We start from the raw sequence: 20,056 nt of genomic DNA, 5'->3' as shown, positions 1-20,056 counted from the left end.
ATCCTCACTTCCTGGTCCACGTGCTGTGCATTCTGGGGGAGGAAGGGCAAAGAAGACTTAGGAGGGGAGTCCAGTCAGTTTTGTGTGAGGTAAAAGGAAGCAACGTCCTGTTATGTGTGTGAGGTAACAGGAAGCAAGGTCCTGTTGTGTGAGAGGTAAAAGAATGGGAGGTATTTTGTGGGAGGTAAAAGAAAGCATAGTCCTGTGTGTGAGGTAACAGGAAGCAAGGTCCTGTTGTGTGTGAGGTAAAGAAGGCAAGGTCCTGTGTGTGAGTTAAAAACAGTGACAGAAAGCCAGATTTATGTTAAAACAGCAGCCATAGATCACAGCACAGGATCTGGATTTGTCAAAAGGGGAGTGAATTCAGCCCAGTGGGAATCAGATTGATTACAGGATAGGACTGGTGAAACTCAGGTACCTGTAACTTATACCCCTGTGAGTAGCATCCATACTGTGTGGGTGCTAGGAAGTATTTAATCACTTTACTGTATTAGGAACATACCTCAATAAATACTGTTAAACTTCACTACAATGGAGCCTGCTTAACTTCATGAGGTGTGCTATAGAGAGGATACATTTAAAGCAGGGGTGGGGAACCTTTTCCATGTCGAGGGCCGGTCGGGCATTAATAAAATCATTCGAGGGCCGCATACCGTGCGCGGCAGTTAGTAGCGGGGGTTTGCAGCACCCAGGGCAAGGCAAGGCAAGGTATTGTTCGCCTAGTGCCCCTGCTATTGTAGTTAACCCCCAGCCATGTCCCTGGTAGCCTAGTTAACCCCCCCAGCCATGTCCCTGGTAGCCTAGTTAACCCCCATCAGGCATGTCCCTGGTAGCCTAGTTAACCCCCATCAGGCATGTCCCTGGTAGCCTAGTTAACCCCCATCAGTCATGTCCCTGGTAGCCTAGTTAACCCCCATCAGTCATGTCCCTGGTGGACTAGTTAACCCCCATCAGTCATGTCCCTGGTAGCCTAGTTAACCCGCATCAGTCTTGTCCCTGGTGGACTAGTTAACCCCCATCAGGCATGTCCCTGGTAGCCTAGTTAACCCCCATCAGGCATGTCCCTGGTAGCCTAGTTAACTCCCATCAGTCTTGTCCCTGGTAGCCTAGTTACCCCCCATCAGGCATGTCCCTGGTAGCCTAGTTAACCCCCATCAGGCATGTCCCTGGTGGCCTAGTTAACCCCCATCAGGCATGTCCCTGGTAGCCTAGTTAACCCCCATCAGGCATGTCCCTGGTAGCCTAGTTAACTCCCATCAGTCTTGTCCCTGGTAGCCTAGTTACCCCCCATCAGGCATGTCCCTGGTAGCCTAGTTAACCCCCATCAGGCATGTCCCTGGTGGCCTAGTTAACCCCCATCAGGCATGTCCCTGGTAGCCTAGTTAACCCACATCAGTCATGTCCCTGGTAGCCTAGTTAACCCTCATCAGGCATGTCCCTGGTGGCCTATTTAACCCCCATCAGGCATATCCCTGATAGCCTAGTTAACCCACATCAGTCATGTCCCTGGTAGCCTAGTTAATCCCTCAGTCATGTCCCTGGTAGCCTAGTTAACCCCCCATCAGGCATGCCCCTGGTAGCCTAGTTAACCCCCCATCAGGCCTGGCCCTGGTGGCCTAGTTAACCCCCATTAGTCATGTCCCTGGTGGCCTAGTTAACCCCCAACAGTCATGTCCCTGGTGGCCTAGTTAACCCCCAACAGTCATGTCCCTGGTGGCCTAGTTAACCCCCAACAGTCATGTCCCTGGTAGCCTAGTTAACCCCCAACAGTCATGTCCCTGGTAGCCTAGTTAACCCCCAACAGTCATGTCCCTGGTGGACCAGTTAACCCCCAACAGTCATATGCCTGGTGGACCAGTAAACACCCAACAGTCATGTCCCTGGTGGACCAGTTAACCCCCAACAGTCATGTCCCTGGTGGCCTAGTTATCCCCCCCCCCCCCAACAGTCATGTCCCTGGTGGACCAGTTAACCCCCAACAGTCATATGCCTGGTGGACCAGTAAACACCCAACAGTCATGTCCCTGGTGGACCAGTTAACCCCCAACAGTCTTGTCCCTAGTAGCCTAGTTATCCCCCCCCCCCATCACTCATGTCCCTGGTGGACTAGTTAACCCCCATCAGTCATGTCCCTGGTAGCCTAGTTATCCCCCCCCCATCAGTCATGTCCCTGGTAGCCTAGTTATCCCCCCCCCCATCAGTCATGTCCCTGGTAGCCTAGTTATCCCCCCCCATCAGGCATGTCCCTGGTAGCCTATTTAACCCCCAAATGAAAAAAAATAAACATCCCTCTCACCTTACCTCCGTTCCCATGCTGTCCAGGTCCTCTTCTCTCCCAGGTCCTCTGTGCCGGTCTTCTCCTGCAGGCGGCGCGCGATGAAATGACGTCATCGCGCGCGGCCCGCAGGAGACTGAAGACACGCGCCGCTTTGGAGGAGGAAGGAGCCGACACAGACAGCACGGCAGCTGTCACAGAGGATGCTGTGTGCGCCGGCTCCTTCCTTCCTCCAGAGCAGCGCGTGTCACAGGGGAGCCGCGGGCCGCGGGCCGCATCGGGAGGTCTCAGGGGCCGGATGCGGCCCGCGGGCCGGAGGTTCCCCACCCCTGATTTAAAGGAACTGACCCAAGCCCCCCCCCCCCTCTTTCCCAGGTGCAATGCATGCTGGGAAATGTAGTTTCCCAGACGACCCCAGCTTGGATATAGACTGGCTTTTACAAAAACTTGCAGCTCAGGAATGGCGGCAGCTAGAAAGATGGGTTCAAAATGCTCAAAATGACCTGATAAGTAAGACCAACTAGGTTTGGGAGCATTTCATTTTTTATCTTTTGGATGGAATACCCCTTTAAGTATAAAAGGTGAATCTGGTTGTTATTTGTTAAGTTTACTATTGTTTTTGTACACTGGTACTATCATTAAATATTTATGACATGGGGTTAAAGGGGTATTGCTTTGTGCATTCTTGGCCATCATTTCATCTGCTCAATAAAATCTGTGAGGGTCCTACTGATGGGACTGATTAGCTTCATAGTAGTCTAAATTCCAAAAAAATGGATATGGGGATAATATTTTTTCCCCTTGATTGGTGAGGGTTATGTACTGTACTCAAGACTTCAGGCATCCACAATCTGATAGGCTATGTAATGTAAGCACAACTTACAGAGCTGTAGTCTCAGCTTCCTATATAGTAATAATGATTTAAATGGATACTATCTATTTCACACTTCCCTCCGTTTCAAAGCCTCCTAAATGACTCCTTACCCCAGAAAAATAGCCCAAAAGTCTTGACCACTAGGATTCTCACATCTCTACAATCTGCTGTTCATTGCCTGTTGTCAGGGAAAATCTGTCTCTAGTATCGGCTAGATCAGGACAAATTACAGGAGATGGGGCAGAGTTTACCATGTGCTCTGTGCAGGGTAGAAAGTCTACTGAAGATGGTCCACATTGTTCCTCAAAGGCAAAGCAAGGCTTCCCCTCATCTCTGACCACCAGTTATGGACAGTTGTCCTTGTATAAATGCCAGTTTACCTACTGCTGTATGTCCACAATGATGCAGGGTGATCTCCCCTTCTACCTAATCGTCAGCAGCAACAACAACAATGACAGTGTAACCCCTTCTTTGCTGCTCTGATCATACAGCACATAGTAAACCCAATGCATCAGTAACCCTGCCCCCAGCACAAGTCATCTATAGTATTGTACTGTGTAAATGATCTTCCGGCCAAGTGCCAGCCTGTTTACGCCAGTTCACTCTCTCTAGAACCCTGTTATGGTATAGCAATGAGGAATACGTGCTGTGTTGTGATTGGCCTTAGATATAAGGGAAAGTCCATGTATGTGTACAACTGAAAAACAGCCACTTTAAAGGGTGTGTCAAACAGATCAAGACTTCTTTCTATTTTCAAGAGCTAGAAACAGCTACCCTCTATAAAATCAATCATGTTTGTACTTTACACAAAATCTACACTGATTTTGAGAAGCTGCATGTAATTCCTTATATCCTCTGTGTTGGCGCTGCAGAGAAACCTTACACTTTATGCCAGATTTCCCCACAGACTAAAGCTGATCACTGGGAATTTCTGCAGTAGTATAACATGTGATCATCTTATTTCAATGGAATCCATCCAACGAAAATGGACTGGTCAAAGCCGACAACCCATTCAAGTAGAAGGAGTACCATTCGTTTGCTGCCGTAGAAACACAACAATGTTTTCCCTACAGGACAACAACAGTATGTACTTTCATGATCTTACAAATTTCAGAGACCCCTGAACACAAAAGTCTTATTTAGTAAATAATTTTTTAAGATTGGAGAGCAACATAGGAAATAGTTAATATTAATGCTACATGGGTTCGTGTTGACCCTACCATTGAAAATACAAGGAATCCACAGAGGTTTAGTGTTCCAGTCATAGAAAATAAGATGCTACTATACAGTCTTCAGTTTTACTTGTTTGTGGCCCTTTCTTCAATATTAAAAAAAACATCTGATCCCTATTAAAATCCATTACACAGTATTTCTGGCTTTGTTAAGAAATGATTCTCCTCAAGCTCACAAGATTTGCTTCCCGCAGAGCCATTTACGTTGACATTTGCAGATAACGTAGTTTTCTTATCTTGATAATACTGCTCTACAGTGATAGTCATATAGGTAAAGTTAAAGGAATACTCCAGAGAACATTGTTAGTAAATAAACTGGTGCCAGAAAGTTAGACCGATTTGTAAATGAATTCTATTTAAAAATCTCAAGTACTTATGTGGCGTCCAACCACGGGTGTTTCGTATTTCACACCTGTCGCAAAAGCTTCTTACTTTAAGTTTAGTGGTGATGAAGGTAGTAGTTTATAATTTTACCTCCAGGTGTCATTGTTTTATTTGTATGCTTCTATATATTGCACAGCTGAGGCTAACAAAGGTTTACTGTTTTCTATGTATTATGTGGTTTTATTGTCCAATGGATATGCTTTTTCTTCCTAAGCCTATCACTCTTTTTTTTATTTGCACACATTCCTTTCCACCACTCACAGGGTCTCTTACATATCCCTGTAGGAAGTTGCTTGGTGGTAGAAGGTGTAGCTTCAGTATTATCCAGATTCTCGTAGGGAGAGGACACTGAGCAGACGTCCCTGCTGTAGCCAAGCCAGGGCCTGACTCTGCCAGGACCCTTGTCCGGGACAAGCCTAGATAGTGTGTGAACTGAGTTGGTTACGACTAGAGATGATCGAACAGGGCCGAGGTTCAGGTTCATACGAACCCGAACCATCAGCATTTGACTCCCGCTGCCTTCCCGTTCCGTAGGGAAGGTGGAGACAGCCCAAGTACCACCTGGAAAACAGGAAAACAGCCTAGGTAATAGGCTGTATCCCTGTTTTCCAGGTGGTACTTGGGCTGTCTCCACCTTCCCCACAGAACGGGAAGGCAGCAGTAGTCAAATGTCCATGGTTCGGGTTCGTACGAACCTGAACCTCGGCCCTATTCGATCATCTCTAGTTAAGACACATGTATGAAGATGCAACCAGAGACACTCAGTTCTTCTAGTCTATCCACTATATCTATTATCCAATGCTTGACACAAGAGGGAGAAAAGTTGGGGATCATCCTAGCCCATGCCGAGAACCACTCTACAAAGTGGGAGGAAGTATCCTACAACACAAGAGGAATTAGTCTGGATAAAACAAAGCTACCAGAAGGTCTATGTTTTCTATATCGTTGTGCAAGTTAACCAGGAAACCTTGGACACTTATCTTCACCCAGATAACAAAGGCTGGGGCTTGTATCACCATATTAGGACAATCACCTTGAGGCTGGGTTCACACTACGTATATTTGAGGCTGTATGTTTGAGGCTGTATAGCAACCAAAACAAGGAGTGGATTGAAAACACAGAAAGGCTATGTTCACATAATGTTGTAATTGAGTGGATGGCCGTCATTTAATGGCAAATATTTGCTGTTATTTTAAAACAACGGCTGTTATATTGAAATAATGGAAGTTATTTACCGTTATATGGCGGCCATCCACTCAATTTCAACATTGTGTGAACAGATCCTTTCTGGGTTTTCAATCCACTCCTGGTTTTGGTTGCTATGAGGACCTGACATGAGGACCAAATACAGCCTGAAATATACATAGTGTGAACCCAGCCTGACACTGTAGTGCAGAAGGTGGTCAGACATTAGTCTAAATACGGGTACAAATATCACTTTCACTCTCAAGTATTCTTCAAAAGTTCCAGCAGAGCACAGTACTACATTGGGTCGGGGCTCCCTTGACAAACCCCTCTCCTCTACGCTGCTCTACTCTACTCTAAACTCTCCAAGCACCACTGCAACTACCTCTATTATATCCTATTTCTGCAAGTATCTCCACAGCACAAACCAAGTTGAGCACTGAAGTCTGTATAAGGATTGCCTAATTGCTGCTATTCAGAGATTGCACAGTAAAGCTGTACTATTTTTATCGCTGGGACTCAGTGATCTTTTCATCCGCACCTGCACCTATACACATTCACCACACACCTTGGGTTTATTTTTCCCCTTTCTGTGGGAGGTAGTACCAATAGTCCGGGTGGGTCGATTGCCAATCAGGGCTAGCCGTAAAAAGAGCCCAAGGGACCCATCACAGCCCGGCAAGTCACTGACCATTGCAGGGGGATACCGTCAGCCACTCTACAAAGCCGGTACTAACACCACACCTGTGTGCTCGACAAGCACTGGCGTCACAACATTACCACCTCTGGCTGAGCTGTATCATACCACTAAAGACATCTCATTCCCATTGGTCACCACACTTATCAGTTGCTGTATGTTCTTGTAGGAAGTGGTGCATTCTTTACAGTATGATCTCTGCTGCCACCTCTGTCCATGTCAGGAACTGTCCGGTGCAGTAACAAATCCCCATAGAAAACCTCTCCTGCTCTAAACAGTTCCTGACATGGACAGAGGTGGCAGCAGAGAGCACTGTGTCAGACTGGAAAGAATTCAACACTTCCTGCAGGACATACAGCAACTAATAAGTACTAAAAGACTGAATTTTTCTAATAAAAGTATTATAGCTTTGTGTTATATCCTTACCTGTCCCCATTCCAGTGACATCTTCAGCAGCGTCAGTGTCACATATATTACGTCCAATATTTTCATCTATAGTAATAGAGGTCTTTTAAGTTTTCTATACACAATATTGTATCGCCCAATACATTATTATTATTTAAAATAAAATCTTAATCCTTGTTTGGATATTTAACTCAATCACCGTCAATCATTATCACAACTTCCCTTCTCAACATACAACTGTTTACTAGATATGAAACCTTTTTTTTTTTGTTAGCGTGGGAAGTGATAACAAACATTTGGGAACATGAAACAAACTTAAAAGACAACTGACAATTTTGTATTGTATGGAGAGCGTCATATCCAAGGGTGTGATTTTCTTTAACAGTAACTTATAGTTGGAAAATGATGGTAGGTTTAATGGTGTTTTTCCTCCAGATTTCAGTGGTGTTTTCTTTGTTTTTTTTTTTTTTATGTAAAAAAATTCCTGTCCACTGAAGCACACAATAGGCTGTCATTTTCTGGTTCCTGCAGCTCACTCTGTTGCGCAGGTAAAGGTGCGTTTACACAAAACGATAATTGGCCCGATCGTCCCATTAACAATGTCGGAGTAACGATTTTTTTTTCATAACGATCGGCGTTTAGACGGTACGATATATCGTACAGAAAATCGTTTTGCGATTGCTTAAGCCTATCTCACACATTGGTTAAATTGGCGAACGACTGTTCACACGGATTTTTTTTGCGAACGACGAACGACGATTTGATAACATGTTGAAAGATCAAAATGAACGATTTCTCGTTCGTTGTTTGATCGTTCGCTGCGTTTACACGTACGATTATCGTTCGATTTCGATCGTTATTGCACAAATTCGCACGATAATCGTTACCTGTAAACGCTCCTTAAGATTCCGCCATCCCCCATGGGTGATTTAAAGAGGTATTCCCATCTCAACTTGTATAGTTATATTATACTATAGTTATAGACTCGTCAGGTTAACCCTTAGAGGACCGGGCCAATTTCAATTTTTGCGTTTTTGTTTTTTCCTCCTTGTCCTTAAAAGCCCATAGCACTTGCATTTTTTCACCTAGAAACCCACATGAGCCCTTATTTTTTGCGACACTAATTGTACTTTGCAATGACGAGCTGAATTTTTTCATAAAGTACGATGGAAAAGCAGAAAAAAAAATTAAATGTGTGGTGAAATAAAAAAAAAAAAACACCTTTTTTTTAATTTGGAGGGTTTTTGTTTTTACAAAGAGATAAAACTGACTTGTTATACTGTATATGTTTGTCAAGTCGTTACAATTACAACGATATATAACATGTATAACTTTTATATTATGTGATGGCTTTTAAAAAATTCAAACCATTGTTAACAAATATATATTCCTTAAAATTGCTCCATTCCCAGGTTTATAGCGCTTTTATCCTTTGGTCTATGGGGCTGTGTGAGGTGAAATGTTTTGCGCCATGATGTGTTCTTTCTATCGGTACCTTGATTGCGCATATGCGACTTTTTGATCGCTTTTTATTACAATTTTTCTGGATTTGATGCGACCAAAATTGCGCAATTTTGCACATTGGGATTTTTTTGCGCTTACGCCGTTTACCGTGCGAGATCAGGAATGTGAACCAAACTGCCAAAAAAGTATGTATGCAAAAAAGGGCAATGGCACACCAGAATAGAATATGAATGTCTTTAGTGAATAACACAAGAAATAAACCAAAGAAACACCAAGACGCATTAAAAGCACTTAAACGACACAAAACAGGAAAACACGATAGTAATCATGTCTTCATGGCCAGTACCGGAGATAAATATACTCCAAACTAAAAGTCTCTATCCCTATACAACGTCCATGTACAAAGTAAACACAGAATAGTCCTCATTGATGTAAACCCAGGAGATAAAGTGCCAATGCAATGTTCTATATACAAAGAATTCATGAAAAAATACTGAGAGCAATGCATAAATGGTCACTACCCCATTGAGTGCATTCCCCCTTAGTACATATATATGCAGCAGTATGAGCAAAAAAATGTAAACACAGGGAGAGCACAATGTGGGAGGACGGCACAGAATCAAAAACTATATAAAGGAGATGAGGACAGAAATAATGAGTAGAATACATAAACATGGACAGGAGGGGAGAGGCAAATAACAAAAATCTACGGCCCAGAGATGTCCCACCGTCCGTCCTGCTCACAGGACTTCCTCAATGTTCAATGTTTCACTTGACAAGCCCTACAACTTAATCTATGTTAGTTGAAATGTAAATACCCCTCTAGGCCATGTTTACATTTAGTAAAACACCAACCGTTCTGTAATTACAGAACGGCCGCTGTTACTGATGCTCTTCATTCCTGGTGAATTCGGATGCGGGCGCACCTGTGTGCACCCGCATTCGAATTCACTGCTGCACACAATGGAGAGTGCGGCCGAAGCCGCATGCTCCATTGTGTGAACTGGCAATTCCATTTTTTGCGGCGCAGCTAGCGATCCCGGCCGGAGTCTATACTAGGGGGGAGATTTATCAAACATGGTGTAAAGTGAAACTGGCTCAGTTGCCCTGAGCAACCAATCAGATTCCACCTTTCATTCCTCACAGACTCTTTGGAAAATGAAAGGTGGAATCTGATTGGTTGCTAGGGGCAACTGAGCCAGTTTCACTTTACACCATGTTTGATAAATCTTCCCCTATGTGTATACACTCTAGTCGTGATTCCATAGACGGCAGTTGTTTCATATTAATCACGGCCGTTGTTTTAAATTGGCAACAACGGCCTTGATCAATACGAAGCTTACATAGTGTGAACATAGCCTTAAGCAGGGAAAAGCTGGGTCCTACATGTCCACAATGCTCATTCACACGTTGGTATATTTTTCTGGTCCGTACATAATGTAAGCAATTCTCCACTGTAATCTGCCAAAAAAAAAATCAACTTTACTGCCTCTGCAGTGCATTCCTAGAGCATCAGCTCCCCTGGGTTTTCCATTTCTTTTTGGGCTACGCTAGTAGTTGTTGCTAGGAGGCTCAACTTTTACCCTGTGACATTTCTTGGTTGATCTGTGTTTTTTTGCAGATAAATTTTTTTTTTTGGAGATGTAACAGACTACAACCCTAAAAAAAAAAAAAACACGGATCCTATTGACTTCAATGGAAAATTATATACGGAACGACAAATACTGGAGATATATACGGAACGAATCATATACGGAGTCGAATACTGGAGATCCGTAACACTACGCACAGTGCGAATAGCCCAATAGAAATAAATGGGACCTAAATTTGGCTGTAATGAAGGATATGGAATGATGGAACAATGTGTGAATAAGGCCTTAATGTTGATCAGAACTACATAACTACAGTGTAGGGTCCATCCTGTTGAGGTGAAACTTAGATTAGATTGTGAGTCTATGATATAAGCGATGGTCTTGTGTATTACTGTACAGCGCTGCAGACTAGGTAAGTGCCATTTATTTTCCAGGAAATAGAGAACTTGGTAAATAAGGACAGGAATAGGTTAAAAGGATGACAGAGATTTTATTGACGGACTTCTACACCAATCGAGCCACCCGGCCTTTGACTGTGATTGGGAGACGCTATAACAAAGTGATCTCATTTACTCCGGACATAAAACATTTCTGGCAGAGATGAACTGTTCAGTTTCATAAAGCCAGCGAGCTGCACAAAAAGGACAATATTAAATCATTAATAACGTGAACTAATTATACCGGCCTGTCCTGTCACCTCCATATACTTAAATTAATAGAGAGCAAGAGCAGTAATTCTAAAGAACCCAGGCACGGCGGTGGCGGCTCACGTCATGGAGGCAGCCCAGGACAGGAGATGGCAAACAGGAGCCGCTGTTCTTCTCAATGTGATTATCAGTCATCTCTCCTGCACTCCAGCTAATATTAGGACCTAGTTATGACAACACTCCTATTCAGGCTCTTAAGGCTTCAGCCCCCTAATTACAAGGACATGATTACTATTATTAAGTAGAGAGGTTCCTTCAGGTTTCCGTCAGTCTCCAGATCATATAAGGTTATCGGGGAAAACTTGTCTACTTTGCCACCAACAAAAGAGGAAGATGTTCCGGAATTTTGCCCAATTTGCATCACATTATTGGTCAATGAAAAACCATTAACTAAATCCACCGGATAAGTGTCTGAAAGCTTTGTGGGTCCTAATCTGCTGACTGTTTATTGAACAGTTTTTTTTTCCCCTTTGGAAGCAGAGATCACAGTATTTATGGCGTACACAGTTACACAACCCATCTATGTATGATATTTTTTAGTAACACCTTCCTGACTATAACCCAACCCACTATACTGACAGGAGCCTTACACAATGTGTGCGCCAGCATCCGAATTAACCGCTGCACACAATGGAGCGTGCGGCAGGACTGTGAACTGACAGGCTCTCTGCGGCCGCATAAAACTGACATGTCAGTTTTTTGCGTGGCCACTAGTGATCCCGGACGGAGTGTATACTATGTGTATACACTCCGGACGGGATTCCCTCTAGCTTCGGCACAATGTAAGTTCAGTGTTAATCACGGCCGTTGTTGAAAATCGGCAACAACGGCCATGATTACTACTGAACTTACGCTGTGTGAACATGGATTTATAGTTCAAACTTGTTTATAACACATTAAACGTCCTACTTTGGACAGTTTCTGTCATGGACAGAGGTGGCAGCAGTGTTGAGCTGCATTCACACGTTCCGAGTTCCGCATGGAACACGGATAATGAATGCCGGTAATGGACTTCTCCCCCCGCCCGGGCAGCATCTGTGATAAGATGCTGGGAGCGGGGGAACAGTACAGATATGTACCACGCTGTAATGAATCAGCCGCATGGCTCTGTCATTACAGCGCGGCGCAAATGAATACAGTTCCCCCGCTCCCAGCATCTTATCACAGATGCTGCCCAGGCGGGGGAGAAGTCCATTACCGGCATTCCACGTCCGTGTGGAACACGGAACTTGCGAATGCAGCCTTAGACTAAAAAAAAAAATGCACCCCTTCCTGTAGGACATAAAGCAGCTAATAAATACTGGAAGGCTTGAGATTTTTTTTTTTTAATAGAAGTAAATTACAAATCTATATATCTTTCTCACACCAGTTGATTTGAAATAAAAAAAAAAAATTGCCGGAGTTCCCCTTTAAGCAAAACAGCACTTTATTTTTTGTGTGAATTTTCCTCTTTAAAACGACTCTGTACCCACAATCTGCCCCCCCCCCCCCCCAAACCACTTGTACCTTCAGATAGCTGCTTTTAATCCAAGATCTGTCCTGGGGTCCTTTTGGGCGGTGATGCAGTTATTGTCCTAAAAAACAACTTCTAAACTGGCAGCCCTGTGTCAAACGGCCATGGCCTACAATATCTGTGCCCTAACTTTGCACCCCCCCCTTCGTCCCTCCTCCCCATCCTCTTCATCATTAGAAATGCCCCTAGAACATTCCTCCTGTCTGAACATTGCACAGGTGCCTTAATAATCCAGCCCATGTGCCGTGCTGACACAGGTGATGAATAGGAGACAATCTACCTGGAGCATTCTTAATGATGAAGAGGGTGGGGAGGAGGGACAGAGAGGTTGTGCCAGCCTAATGCATACACAATCTAGGCCACGCCCGTTGGGCACAGGGCTGCAAGTTTAAAAGTTGTCTTTTAGGACAATAGCTGCATCACCTGCCGAGTGAACCCCAGGACAGATCTTGGATTAAAAGCAGCTATCTGAAGGTACAAGTGGTTTTGGGGGGGGTCAGATTATGGGTACAGAGTCGCTTTAAAAAAAAAGAATTTTGGAGAAGCAATATTTCTTTCTAAAGGAGCTGAAGATAAACAATGAAAATGCCAAGTTATGCGACAAACAATCCTGTAAAATAAGTTTCCCTGAATTAGCATCTTGTCCTTTGTGATAATTTTACAATTTGTAGAAAATTTGGAAAGTTTTCTTTCCTTTCACTAACGTAAATGTCCTTCATTTTCTCTGTAGAAAGGGATAGATTTTACAGCCTCCCCAACTAAAATCACCATTTACCGTCCTCGCCTTTAAATGTCACTTTGTAAAGTAAAATATATAAATATATAAGATGAAAGTGTGGCGGTTACTCATACAACCATGCTGGAAGCTTCCCGGCTCAGACTGAACAGTGGTGTTGAATATGTTTTGACAATTTTATGACAAAATGTTATTGGCAGATAGCATTTAGCTGACACATTGCTATCCTGTGATAAAGCTGTCCTGATGTGACAGCAGAGGCAATATGTATAGCCGAGCAGAGATTGCTAAAATATTAATTAGACCCCTACACGATCTGACATATTGAGGTGGGAAAAGTCTTACAAATTTTAAGTTTGGTTAGTGTTCCTTACGGAAAGTCAGGATCAGGGGCGTGGCTAGGATTCATTGTGCCCCATAGCAAAAACTGTACGGGGCCCCATGAATTCTGTACGGGCACCATCCCCCCTGCCCCCAAACATACTCACCTGGTCTGATCTGTTACTTTGTTCTTGTCATTCTGTACATTGGCTCTGCAGTGCAGCAGGAGGAGGGGGGTGTAGCAGGTTGCCGCTGTGCGGCTCTGTGGTCTAGGTAGTGGTATGTGTGTGTTGGTGGTGGGGTGCCAGTGGCCGTTGTGCTGTACGTCTGGCTCTGCTGTCCGGACGGGTGGGCAGGCTGCCAGGTTGGGGGGGTGGGGGTTTAGGCTACATTTTCGTCGGATGGCTCTGTAGTCCGGGGTGGGGTGGAGGAGGTGCCAATGGCCATTGTGTGGCTTTGTGGTCCGCTGTGCTGTCGGTGATCAGTAGCGCACAGGGCCCCATAGCAGTTGCGTGGTCTGATTCCGTGGTAGCTAAGCCACTGATCAGGATATCACAGCAGATATACAACCATACAATATCATGTCGTGCTAGCAACAACACCCTCAACACACTGCAATTCACGTCACAACAACTCAGTGGACACGCACAGTCAGAATTTAGTAAATCTTCCCCCCCCCCCCCCTAAACTAGTTATAAAACACATGTTAAAATATGTTGAGCTAGGTTGGAAGGTAAGGAAGGACACATCTGTATGGCCAGCTTAAAGGAGACTTATCCTCCTTTTCATGCTACCTGAACCACTAGTCATTGGAACCATCAAACATGGACTTGCAGAGATTCAATAAGCTGCACTAGTGAGAAAACTTTTTCCTTTCTTTGAATATATTTTTTCACCAGAATTACCAGTGAGCATGAATGGTCTCCACAAGCCTTCTGGCGTTCCCCGCTTGGAGAAACTTAAACACTTCAGAAGCAAGACAAAGACCTCTCTCCTACATAGTCAGCACCCTGCTCTTGGTATTCACAGCAATTAGAAGAATACAGTGGCACTCACCAATGTAAGTTGCAAAATAGATTCTTCATTACATCACTGGTCACTGGGATGGGTGCAGACGGACGACGATCGTTTCGCGTGCTCAGCTGATGCACGCTTTGTCTTAGCCTCAGGCTAAGACAAAGCGTGCATCAGCTGAGCACGCGAAACGATCGTCGCCCGTCTGCACCCATCCCAGTGACCAGTGATGTAATAAAGAATCTATTTTGCAACTTACATTGGTGAGTGCCACTGTATTCTTCTAATTGCTGAGAATTCAATAAATGTCTTTTTGGTTTTAGCTATTCAAGTCCCCAGTCATGTGCAGAGGCTACATTCACAGGTTCAGTAGTTTTGCCTGGATCCACAATCACGGACAAATTTAGGACTTATTTATTTCAATTGGGCTGTTCACATTGTCCGTATAGTTACGGATCTGCACTCCACAAAAATTGCAGCCACAGAAATTACATAATATTTACGAATGAAATGTCCGTTACGTCTGTAAATCCATAAAAAATAAGAATGAGCAAATATTTTAACTTTTCCCACTGATTTAACAATCATCTTCCCTTTTTTGCTAAAAAATACAGATTACAAATGCAATACGGATGCATTATGGAAGGAGAAGGATTTTTTTGTGGATTGCGGACGATGGCAGACGTCATTTATGGTCTTGAAACACTACTGAATACGTGAAAGTAGCATAAGGCTATGTTCACACAAGGTATGTTTTGCATAAATCACGGTCGTTGTTGCATATTCTAATTGATAAAGTACGTCTGTCCTCCCATCCAATCTGCTTGAGGAGATAGACTATATAGCAACGACCCTTTGAAAACTCAAATCTGAAAACTTATTATTCAAATAGCAACAATTTTTCTTCCATTAGTAGGTAATGATTCCTTCTAAACATTTCAACCATGTTTTGTATTAATTTTCACTAAATTGCCATGAATTATGACACAAAAAACCTTGACAGCCATCACCGAATACAAGGCCTTCCGAATTGAAGTCAATCACCTTGTAGCTAGACTGTAATTTTTGTCGAGTAAAGTTCCCTACCTCGTCCAGGCAGTAATTTGCAGGTAAACTAATCAGGGGGTTGTATTCTACCCGTATTCATCATATTCCAATTCTCATTAATAATCCACTTGGATGTAAAGGAGATAAATGTGGATTATTACAGGGTTAATCGGAAATCTCCGGTAATTTTTGCACCGCAGCAAAGAAATATTTGTTCTTTACGCTACCCTTTATTTTAATATAATAATAAGTTATTGATTGGACAGCATTGCATTACAAAACACATCCATCTCCCAGGACGGAATACCAAATGCTGAGACCCAAGATGAAAATTTACACCAGCTGCAAACATTATAAACTGCCGGGAACTCTCCTGGAATATTTATCACCATGATGAAGCAGGAGGAGAGAGGAGACCGGCGGGGAGGGAGTTAGAGAGTTTGCAGACTAGACAGAGATGAAATTGGTCCTTTATATTGAATTATTATAATTTTTTTTTACTTTCAATTAAAGGGGATATCCAGGATTAGAAAAACATAGGTACTTTCTTGCAAAAACCCGTGCCCCCAGGTTGTAAGTGGTATTACAGTGAAAGCCAATGTACCACTTCAGCCCATGAATACGTTTTTAACAACCTGATGCACGTCGACACACAGGTTCTGATGGTGTGCTCCTCTTTTCAATCTCCCACCCGATACCCGAGATTTGTGCCACTTTCTAAATATGCCAATGAGGTCTATTGGTGCACTGGAGGTGGGCCCAATGCCCCCGGTGCACCGATATCTTCTCCCCAGGTGACGTACGCCTTCTGTGTTAAGTCTCTCAGTAGGAGTCATACTTTGCTCTGATCTCAGAGCTCATAGGCAGCACGAGCACGATCACAGCCAGAGCCAGACACAGAAGACGAGACTGGTTCAATACAGAAGCCATGCATCACCCTGGGGGCAAGGGGAGTGCTAATCCTGGTGACGATGGCATGTAACAGGTTGTATGAAAAAGGTATAAAATATATGGGTTAAAGTGGTACATTAACTTTAAGCTTCCCTTTTTAGGCTCCAATTGTGCTATAAACAAGAAGTGGAAGCAATGATGGGTTTGGAGCTTCAAGGGGTACTCTGGGCTATGTGTATTTTCAGTGTACAGCCGGGGAGGGGGTCCCAGATCGCGCCGCCCTGTTCTCCCGTCCAGCTGACGCTTCCTGGTCTGAGCTGTGGCTTGAAACGTGATATCTCAAGGCAGCTCAGCCATTTAGAGGCTGAGGCGGGACTCCGCTACGACCGCTGAATGGCTGAGCTGCCTTAAGACGTCCCTTCTCAAGCCGCAGCTCAGACCAGGAAGCAGCCGGACGGGAGAACGGGGCGGTGCGATCCGAGACCCATGGCTGGAACCGGGGAGGTAAGTGACCGACGGCTTCTATATCCACCCCCTCCCCGGCCGTACACTAAAAATACACATAGCCTGGAGTACCTCTTTAATTAAAAAAAGTACATTTATTATTTACAATATATAACAATGCTAGAAAGTTGGTTTTGCCCAGAACAAATAATAAAATACAATGAAAGCTGTTCTTTTTATGAGAAAACTATTTATAAGATAATTATACAAATACCTGCATTTTTAATTACTGTGCGTTAACAAATCAATCAGTATTTATTATCTTTACTGCACAGCAAGAGGCAAACTAAAATACCAAAGAAACTAATATACTGGGTTTCATTCTTTGTTTGGCATTAGGAATATTTTTTAGACTATAGAGTGCGAGGTGAATTAGCTGAAAAGAAAAAAGAGCAAAAAAAATATTTTGTATTACCGTAATTACACTTCCCTGGTGGGCTACAGCAGTGAAGGGGTCAATGTTGTTGATTTTTTTCCCCCCTCTTACTTCTTCTCTATGCCACCACTATATTTTTATTCATTGTTCCCCAGTTGCAAATGGCTTGACCAGGGGTATTACAGATTACTGGGGTACTATTACTTAACCTTCCCCACTTCTTTCTCCTCCCCTATTTCTCATGAATAATGACACCAAACACCACAGCAGGATGGGAAATAATGGCCACAGCATCATCTTTATTGAAGAAATACACGTGCCAAATATATAACATGTTTAAGGAACTCTCAGTAGCATCAATGTAAACATACCCAGAACAATTTACATATTCAGGCTATGTTCACACTACGTAAAAGTACGGTCGTTGTTGCCATTGGCAACAACAGCCGTACCTTTTGCGGAGCGCAACATAACCTTGTTTGATATGGGATCCCGACCGGAGTGTATACACATCGTATACTCTCCGGCCAGGATCCCATACGGGGCCGCAAATAACTGACAGGTCAGTTTTCTGCGGCCGTAATTCAGTGAATTCCAGCCGCAGAAAGCCCTGTCAGTTCACACAGTGAAGCGAGCGGCTCCTGCTGCTCGCTTCACTGTGTGCTATGGGAAGCTCTGCGGCTGGACGGATCATCTGGCCGGGGTAATGGAATGGCCAGTCTGATATGTTGTGTGAACATAGCCTCAAGGAGGTCATGGATGGCCCATAGAGCAGTATAGACGAGATCCCCATTTGCACCATGCCGCCTCGGGGTTAACAAATATGTCCTATGCTGCTTCTCTGGGTTCTCATGGAACCTTAGGGAACCCCAAAATATAAAGGCAATGGGACCCCCAAAAACCTCCTCACCCAGTGCCATCCATGACCACTGGCTGCCACGACAAAAACGCACAAGAGTACTTTAGCCAACCACCCTCCAGCCAGGATATTTACAAGAGGGTGGGCTTGTAGGCTGATTTCAGGTCTGAGCACATGGAGCAAGTGAACAGTCTCTTCCTCCTCCCCTATTTAACTACCCTAGTTACAGTAACTGCCCTCCCCTTTACCCTCCCTTAACCTTTATCTGGCATCAGCCTTAAGAAGCCTTCTTTACATTGTCAGCAGCAAATCCACTTAAATCGGTTGGCCACTTTATAGTAAAATAGTTCAGTGTACAGTATTAGTAAGTGTGCTCACTGCACTTACCGACAGCAGCTCCCTGTGTACCTCATAGAGCTAAAACCAGACTCCCCTCCTCCAGGCTGTGCTGTCCTGCTCTGTGGTGAGTCTGTCCATAAGATGGCCAACATTGAGGAGCATGTGACCGTGCCCTGCCCCCAGTGTTCACTAATAAGCCTGTATGTTCCTATGGAGGACACTGGGAACGGAGCATGATCCGTGTCGGCCATCTTATGGACAGACTCACCATAGAGCAGGACAGCACAGCCTAGAGGAGGGGAGTCTGATATTAACTCTATGAGGTACACAGGGAGCTGCTGTCAGTATATACAGTGAGTACAGTTACGAATACTGTACACTGTACTATTTTACTATAAAGTGGCCAACCCCTTTAAATTGCCTGGTTTACTGCTTGGAGTTTGTATCCAGGGTCAGCCACAAGGAAAAATTATTTGTAATTGTATTGTCATCCCTCTGTTAGATGGTTCTGACCATGCTTGTAACTATAGAGACACATAGGTCTCCATAGAATCTATATAAGAACAGGGAACACATTCCTAATCAAATCAAATGCATTATCACATCAGATGCATGAAAGCCATAGAAAATGCTTACAAACCCTTTAAATTCGACACATTTTCTAAGCCTGTCCCTTGATACCTTTTATGCCTATGCTTAAAGTATATACCAAACCTTTATTAAATGACTTTAAAGAACAGAATGTTAAGTGATATACTATAAAAAGCTACAAAAATGAAATTATTCCTTTGCCAGTTGCCGTTTTACAAATAAGATTTGGCCATTGATCCAGACAAGCCTAGAAGCATTTTTCACTTCACCGTCATCCGTAAATACCACACAACCAAAATGCCGGAGAAAATTGCAGCGATTCATAGTGTTCTTCTTAGCTGATAGGTTTCTTTGGTTTTAATATTTCTACATTACTTGTACATATTGTGGGGGTCCTGATCCCAGGATCCCCCCCCCTGATGTATACAGTGTGTCAGATGGACACTGCCTAATGTAGTGTGAACACAGCCTTATGGCCCTATTCCACGGGCCGTTTTAGAGGAGCAAACGAGCGCTATTAGCGCTCGTTTGCTCCTCGTTCGCCGCTCGCTGCCGCCGCTATTCAACGCGGCTGCAGCGAGCGGGTGAGTGCGGGAGGGGCGGCGGGGAGCTGCGGGGGGGCTGCCCGGGGGATCGCTGATCGTCCGGGCAGCCCATAGGATACAGCAGCGTCTGCTGCCGATGCTCCTATTCAGCGGAGCGACGGCAGCAGATCGCTGCTATATCAGTCGCTTGTTTTTCAACATGTTGAAAAACAAGCGACTGCAACAATCAGCCGACATGAACGATGTCGGCTGATCGTTGCACTCTATTCCACGGAACGATTATCGTCCGTAGCGGTCGATATCGTCCGAAAATGAACGATAATCGTTCCGTGGAATAGGGCCATTAGAGACTTAGGGCCCTATTCCACCGGACGATTATCGTTAGCATAATCGTTAACGATTAACGATCTCAAACGACCGCTATTGCGAAAGACCTGAAAACGTTCACTCATTTCCATGGAACGATAATCGTTACTTATGATCGTAATTGCGATCGTTTCTTCTT

At 44.1% G+C, this 20,056-nt stretch overlaps 2 long non-coding RNA genes across 2 annotated transcripts in view; both read left to right on the top strand.

Moving 5' to 3' along the window:
• The window catches only part of LOC138783398 (uncharacterized), a 172,122-nt gene extending 157,683 nt beyond the window's left edge, over nt 1-14,439 (top strand). The window contains exon 5 of the long non-coding RNA XR_011361683.1: nt 14,285-14,439. This is a non-coding gene — a long non-coding RNA (uncharacterized lncRNA). The remainder of the gene's footprint in view (nt 1-14,284) is intronic.
• A 580-nt stretch (nt 14,440-15,019) lies between these two features.
• LOC138783469 (uncharacterized) overlaps nt 15,020-20,056 on the top strand; it is a 71,912-nt gene continuing 66,875 nt past the window's right edge. The window contains exon 1 of the long non-coding RNA XR_011361697.1: nt 15,020-15,147. This is a non-coding gene — a long non-coding RNA (uncharacterized lncRNA). The remainder of the gene's footprint in view (nt 15,148-20,056) is intronic.

Source organism: Dendropsophus ebraccatus, chromosome 1 (assembly GCF_027789765.1).
Source record: "Dendropsophus ebraccatus isolate aDenEbr1 chromosome 1, aDenEbr1.pat, whole genome shotgun sequence".
Taxonomy (NCBI): domain Eukaryota; kingdom Metazoa; phylum Chordata; class Amphibia; order Anura; family Hylidae; genus Dendropsophus; species Dendropsophus ebraccatus.
This window is presented reverse-complemented; position numbering and strand designations above follow the sequence as displayed.